The sequence below is a fragment of the Solanum pennellii genome, chromosome 1 (genome assembly GCF_001406875.1).
Source record: "Solanum pennellii chromosome 1, SPENNV200".
NCBI classification, from domain to species: Eukaryota; Viridiplantae; Streptophyta; class Magnoliopsida; order Solanales; family Solanaceae; genus Solanum; species Solanum pennellii.
The window spans coordinates 53,750,031-53,757,731 of NC_028637.1; positions in this window are offsets into that span (position 1 = coordinate 53,750,031).

Genomic DNA, 7,701 nt, shown 5'->3' on the forward strand with positions numbered 1-7,701 from the left:
AAGGGTGGAAGTGGCAAGACAAGCCGTCGATATCTTAGGCCGGCGCATAAACGTGGCAGACAACAAGTTCAAGACCCTTGAGGACTTCACCCTTGAGGAGGCCGAGAACATCCTTAAGGAGTTTGAAGGTCGCCAGCGGGCCGAGTTCGAGATGAAGGAGGCCATCACTTCCTTGGAGTGTCGGCTTATGGATGTGCTTAACACGGAGGAAACCATCACTTCCTTGGAGCGTCAGCTTACGAAAGCGCTTGGAACGATCGAGACACTGAAGGCCAAAGAGAAAGCACTCAAGGAAGGCGTGGAGGTTGGAGGATCTTCATCACCTGACCATGATAGGGAGGCCAGGGTCGAGGCTCCCAAGCCACCTATATTCAAGGGCGTATGTGATGCTCAAGAGGTGGAAAACTTTCTATGGCACTTGGAGAATTACTTCAAGTATAGTCGGGTGAGAAGCGACGAGAACAAGATCAACACTTCCGTGTTGTACTTGTCCGAGATGGCTATGCTATGGTGGAGGCGCAAAAAGGCTGAGATCAGGAAGGGGACGTGCACCATCAACACGTGGGAGCAATTCCGTGAAGAATTCAAGAAAGCCTTCTTCCCTAACAATGTCGTGTATGAGGTTAAGCGCAAGTTCCGGGAATTGAAGCAAATGGGAAGCATTCGGGCGTATGTGAATGAGTTCACAACTCTAACGCTTCAAATTCCCAACCTCACAGACGAGACATGTTGTTCAACTTCATGGACGGACTGCAGAATTGGACCAAGACATAGTTGGAGCAGCGTCAGGTCAAAACTATAGACGAAGCCATCACACAAGCCGAGTCCTTGACAGACTTCAAGCATGAACAACATGACAAGGAAAAGAGCCGAGATGCAAGAAGTATTCATGCCAAAGGTGGGGGAGACCGTGGCCGAGGCAAGGAGAAGCAGGCACACCCCAAGAAACACGATCCCCACAACCCGGATAGCAAGCGGATCATGTGCCAAAATTATACAGAGAAGCGGGCGTAGATAAGCAAAGGGGATGGGTGCTACATATGTCATGGACCGCATGGCTATGCTAGGTGCCCCGAAATGAAGAACCTCGATGCCTTCCTACACGAACGGAAGGAGAAGGACGCACAAGAGCAAGGGCATGACGTGGGCATGACGCAGTTGGGAATGGTTAGACTGTGCGTCGATAGCCAAGCAGACCGAGAAACCAGGAGATTTCAACACGGAGTATGTAGACATCTCCGTTAATGGACGACCAGCTCGTGCCATGGTAGACTCCGGGGTAGAAGCCAATATCATGACCAAGACGGCAGCAGAGAGGTTAGGGCTGAACTTTGTTCCAAGCAACACCCGCCTCAAGACAGTTAACGCCTCACTGACTCCCGTGTGCGGGGTTGCCTAAGGAGTAAGAATCATGTTGGGAAAGTGGCAAGGTAAAACAAACTTTATCGTCTCTCCTTTATGCATATTTGATATCATTCTTGGGCAAGATTTCTTTCACCTCTGCCACACGATGATCGACCCCTACCTCTAACGACTCATGGTCATGGAGCGGGAAGGGTCATGCATGGTACCTCTAGTCAAGGTGACAAAGAAAGAAGGACACGCCCACTTATCGGCCATGCAGATTGTGAAGGGCCTGAATAAAGGAGAACCGACGTTCTTAGCTAACATTGCAAGTTCAGAAGAAGACCATGGTGCTATGGAGTCCTTGCTACCGATCATAAAGACTATCCTAGAAGAGAACAAGGACGTGATGCCGGATGAGCTGCCGAAGACTCTACCTCCAAGGCCCGAGGTAGATCATAAGATAGAGTTGGAGGTCGGAGCCAAGACACCCGCCCATGCACCTTACCGCATGGCTCCACCCGAGTTAGAGGAGCTAAGAAAGCAGTTGAAGGAGCTCCTCGAGGCCGGTCACATCCGTCCATCCAAGGGACCTTATGGCGCGCCAGTGCTGTTCCAGAAGAAGAAAGACGGGTCATTGCGCTTATGCATCGACTATCGGGCGCTCAATAAAGTCACAATTAAGAACAAATAGACTTGGGCAGGCCAAGTACTTCACCAAGATGGACCTACGGAAAGGCTACTACCAAGTGCGCATCGTAGAGGGGAAGGAGCCAAAGACAGTGTGCATGACTAGATACGGAGCATACGAGTGGTTGGTGATGCCTTTCGACTTAACCAATGCACCCGCCACCTTTTCCACGCTAATGAACGAGATTCGTCATCCTTACTTGGACCAGTTCATGGTGGTGTACTTGGATGACATAGTCATCTATAGCAACACCTTGGAGGAACACGTGGAGCACTTGATAAAAGTCTTCCAAGTCTTACGAGAAACCAGCTCTACGTCAAGCTGGAGAAGTGCGAGTTTTCCCAGCCCGAGGTGCACTTCTTAGGCCATGTTATCAGCCAAGGCAAACTCCGGATGGACGAGGCAAAGATTAGGGAGATCCAAGAGTGGGAGGCGCCCACGAAGGTGATCGAGCTGCAATCATTCCTTGGGCTTGTGAACTACTATCGCAGGTTCATCAGTGGTTACCCCACTAAAGACGCTACATTGACCGAGTTTTTAAAGAAGAATGAGCCGTGGGTTTGGAGGGAGGAGTGCCAAAAAGCGTTGGAAGGTCTATTGGCCGCAGTAACAGAGGAGCCCGTCTTGACGCTGCCCGACTTCTCCAAGACCTTCGAAATACATACGGATGCCTCAGACTTTGCCATTGGGGGATCTTTAATGCAAGATATACACCCAATATCATTCGAGAGCCGCAAATTCAATGAGGCCGAACAACGATACACAGTGCAAGAGAAAGAGATGACGACCATTGTGCACTACCTACGCACGTTGAGACACTACTTAGTAGGCTCCAAGTTCGTGGTCAAGACTTACAACGTTGTCACTATCTACTTTTAGTCCCAAAAGAAGATCACCTCAAAGCAAGCTAGATGGCAAGATTTTCTAGCAGAGTTCGACTACGTTTTGGAGTACAAGCCAGGAAGAGGCAATGTTGTGGCCGACGCACTAAGTAGGAAGGCCGAGCTTGCTTCCATCACTACAGCTCATTGTGACATTCAAGATGCAATCAAAGATGGAATGCAACACGATTCAGAAGCCAAGAAGCTGATGGAGTTGGCTGCCCAAGGTAAAACCAGGCGCTTTTGGATAGAAAATGGCTTCTTGCTCACTACCGGTCGGAGGGTCTATGTACCCAAGTTCGGGTCTATCAGGCGGCGCATCATAAAGGAAAACCACGACACACCGCGGGTTGGGCATCCGGGATAGCGACGTACGAGGCACTGATCGAGGCTATTTACTTTTGGCAACAATTGCGGGATGACATCGAGTGCTATATGTAGACTTGTCTTGTGTGACAACAAGACAAGGTGGAGCAAAGGCAACCGCGAGGGTTACTAGAGCCACTACCCGTAGCAGAACGCCCATGGGAGAGAGTGACCATGGACTTCATCATTTCCGTGCCGAAGTTCGATGGGTTTGGTACTATAATGGTCGTGGTGGACAGGTTTTCAAAGTATGATACCATCATGTCCGCCACAGCTGGTTGCACGACAAAAGAGGCTGCTCGATTGTTCTTTAAGAACGTGGTGAAATATTGGGGGCTGTCGAGACATATCATTAGCGACCGAGACGCTCGCTTTACCGGGAACTTTTGGAGAGAGTTGTTAGAGATACTTGCAACGGAGCTTCACTCTCCACAAGTTTCCACCCGCAGACTGATGGCGGACTGAATGCGTCAACGCCATATTAGAGTGCTATCTAAGGCACTATGTTAGTGCGCATAAAAAAGATTGGGCCAGACTCCTAGATATGGCACAATTTTCCTATAATTTGCAGAGGAGCGAGTCCACCAGGCACACAGCATTTGAGTTGGCGACAGGCCAACAACCCCAAACTCCGCATTCGTTGCCGACTGCTTTTGAGGGAAAGAGTTTGGGTTCCTACCATCTTGCCAAGGGATGGGAGGAGCAACTTGACACTGCCAAGTCCTACTTGGACAAGGCAGCCAAGAACATTAACAAGTTCGCCGACCATAAGCATCGTCCCACGGACTATAAAGAAGGCGACATGGTCTCGGTGAAATTCAATCCAAGACAATTCAAAGCACTAAGAGGCATCCATCAAAACTTAATGCGCAAATATGAGGGTCCATTAAATATAATTTCCAACGTGGGAAAGATTTCGTACAAGTTGGAGTTACCTCCACACTTTAAGATCCATTTGGTGTTTCAGGCGAGTGTCCTCAAGTCGTACCATGAGGACAAGGAAGATCCTAGCTGGAACCGATCACAACGGGCACCCATTACTGTCACCGCCTCGCATGACCAAGAGATCGAAGCTATCATGGATTATCAAGCCAAACAGAAGCGATCTCAACAAGCCAGTGACATGTTCCTTGTGCATTGGAAGGGAGAAACTCCGAAAAAGGCCACATGGGAGAAATATGAATATTTATGGCAGTTCAAGGACATAGTCCAGGAGTTCTTACAGCAATGCGCTGCGGTCGTTGCATCATCAGGTGGGGGAGCGTGTGACGTCCCGCCACAATGTCAGCCTGATTCCGCATCCGGAAAGGGGCAGATTGCTCTAGAGTTGTGCGGAGAACTCTAGAACATTTTAGAACTCTCAAGAAGGCTAGAGAAGGTCCCAAAGTAGTGTAGAATTCTCTAGAAAAGGGACCAAAGAGTAAATATTCTAAGGAATTGTGAAGTAAATATTAATTGCACTTTAGTCCCTAAGAAGTAGTATAAATAGGGGTGCCTCTCATTTGCAAAGGCACGAAGTGAAGTTGTAAACATTCTCCAAAGCAATACAAAAGCCTTCTTCAAAATCTCTCTTTATTTTCTTTCTAAGTCTTTCAAAGCATTCTCTTAGCTTTCCGAGTCTTAAGGCTTCCTTGAACTTACAAGATCTTGAAAGATTAGTGAGTAAGTCATCGAGGGCCGCAAGGAGCCTTAGCAAATACTCTAAGTACGTGGCATTAGGCCCAAATGAGAATCCTCACTCAAAAAGGACGGAGCACAGGACAATCCTTCATTCACTTGACGCCCCGTCATTGGTGCCCGTCGAATGGCACCTGCAACACTGTCTAAGTTTCGGCCAGCCAAGGAGTGAATTGGTAAATTCACCACACACTCTAATTAAGGGTGGAAGGTTATCTTACCTATTTTTGGTTATTTTAAGTTAATTAAAACATTGAAACCCCAAATTAAAATTTATTCTTCAAATTAAATGATTTCCCTCTAAAATAAGATTCTCTCTACAACTACATTGGAGACCATGCTTAAGATCAAACTAGGGGATGTATTTCCACTGATTCTTCTCCAAGTTTCTTTGGATTTTATTCTATTAAGGTATGGTAACCCTTGATCCTTGTATAACCTTTCATCTAAGGAGTTCTATTAAAGATTTTTCAATGTATCTCTAAGATCGAGTTCCTAATTTCCAATCTAAACACAAGTTCATTGTCAAATGGTTTTCAAAGTAATTGTAATGATAAATTAATGTTTGGTCAAGGTATTAAAGATGATTTTCAATATAATTCCTTGAAGAACCCATGATATCCCCAATCTCTCAATTTAGCCTATAAAGTGGGTTTTGTGGTCTTGATTGGATGTTAATGGAATTATGTTTGGATTGTAATGTATTGTTGAATGCTATTGCTATATATATCTATTGATTATGAATTGTTGAGGATTTATCTATGATGATCATGGCTTTCAGAATTGGTAAGGTGACCTAACTTCTAGTCTATAGTATTGGAATTGAGGATGTATGGTTTGGTTCACTTATGATAGCGGTGTTTACATTCTTATCTATGTATACATGTTGTGATCATGGCATTGAGGGAAATATATGTAAAGTGAAGTTTTATTACGATGATCATGAGTATGAAGGTGTTCTATAAAGGTTATGTATGTAGTCCTCAATGCTAGTATCATAGTTAAGATGTATTGATAATGTGAAGTATAATGTGAATAAGATGTTAGGGTAAGGTAAGGTCTTCATGATTAATTGTGATAAGTACTATTTTAAAATGTCCCCTGCATATATAACCCTATATGAATGTGTGATCTTATGCATGTTAGGAGTTGTCTATTCACATGTTGGATGTGCTCTTCTATCCTTTGATGGAATGTGGGTGTGTGGTCTATATCCCTAAATGCTTTACATATGAGTTGTTTATGACTTTAGGGATATTGTATATATGTTGTGATCCTTTGAAGGGTGGTTTCCTTAATGACAATGTTGTCTGTATTATGTCATTATGAGACCACTATGTATGCACACACATCTCATGCATAACTATGAGTATGATATGTTTGTGGTGTCAATTGAAATGATAATTCTCATATGCACCTTTATCTCTTAATATGCATGAAAAGTATATGACTAATGAAGTTTGAACATATGTTGGCTAAAGTTGTTTGCATGAAAAGCTTTCTCATATATGTACATACACACACATGAATGTACGAGTGAACGATGTTAATGATAATCTAGTGAATGAGAGTATCTTGGAAGGTTTTCCTTAATTGTACTCTAAAATATACTATGTTATGATTAGGTGAAGAACATTCTCACATGATGTTGGTTTTGATGAAAGGACATTCTCATCTTATAACCTATGAGCTATGTACATGTTACATAAACGGACTAATCCTCTGAGGACTATATTATGAACTAATGTTTGATAAAGACTCTAGTGGAGGAGTCTCGCACTCAAGAACCTTGACCCTCACAATATTATACAGACATCACTTAGAAATAAAATTATAAGCTTTAAGAAAAGAAATAATTCGACTCTTTGGAGCTAAGTTTACCCCCTTCCACTCAACAACGGGTAAATTTGGGAATGGAAACTTTACTACCCAAGTTCTACAAATAATGGAAGCAAAACAAGAATGTAGCCAATCCACCCCCAAAATGAGATCAAAGTCCAACATATCAAGTTCTACCAATTCAACTAATGTGACTCTATTGGGCAATGAAACGGGACAACCCTTATATAATCTTTTGACAAGTACGAAATCACCCAATGTGGTAGAAACCAAAAAAGGTTTAAATCTCACAGCCACTAAAGGGGTTACAAAGGAAAAGGTGACATCGGGGTCTAACAATGCATAAACATCAATGGAAAACACTTGTAACATACCTGTAACAACGTCGAGAGAATCCTCTTAATCGTTCCTAGAGGGGAGAGCATAAAAGTTATTCTTTTTGGGAGCATCGAAGTTTGGAGCATTTGTTGGAGATTAGGTGCCTTATCTCCCCTTGTCCGGACGGATTGGACAATCCTTCAATGGGTGACAACTTCTCCACATCCATAGTAAACACCCGTACCGGAAAGAAACGTCCCTTCATGTTTTAAACACACTTGGCACTAGTAGTTCTTTCCACAAAAGGGCCACTCTTATCTTCTTCTTGAGGCTTAAGGGTAGTCCTCCTCCCTTGATTTGGATTTGGAGCATTTGAGGGACTTGAAACCTCTTTTTAAACCTTGGCTTATCTTATATCTCAAACCTAGCCTCGAAGAAATTTCCCTCATTTGGCTTTTATCTTTTCAACTCCCTACCAACTTGTTTAAGTTTTTTCTCCTCAATTTGTTTGGCGTGAACCATAAGACGAGAAATTTCCATGCTTGTAATTAGCATAACCGACCTACATTCATTCGACACAAGATC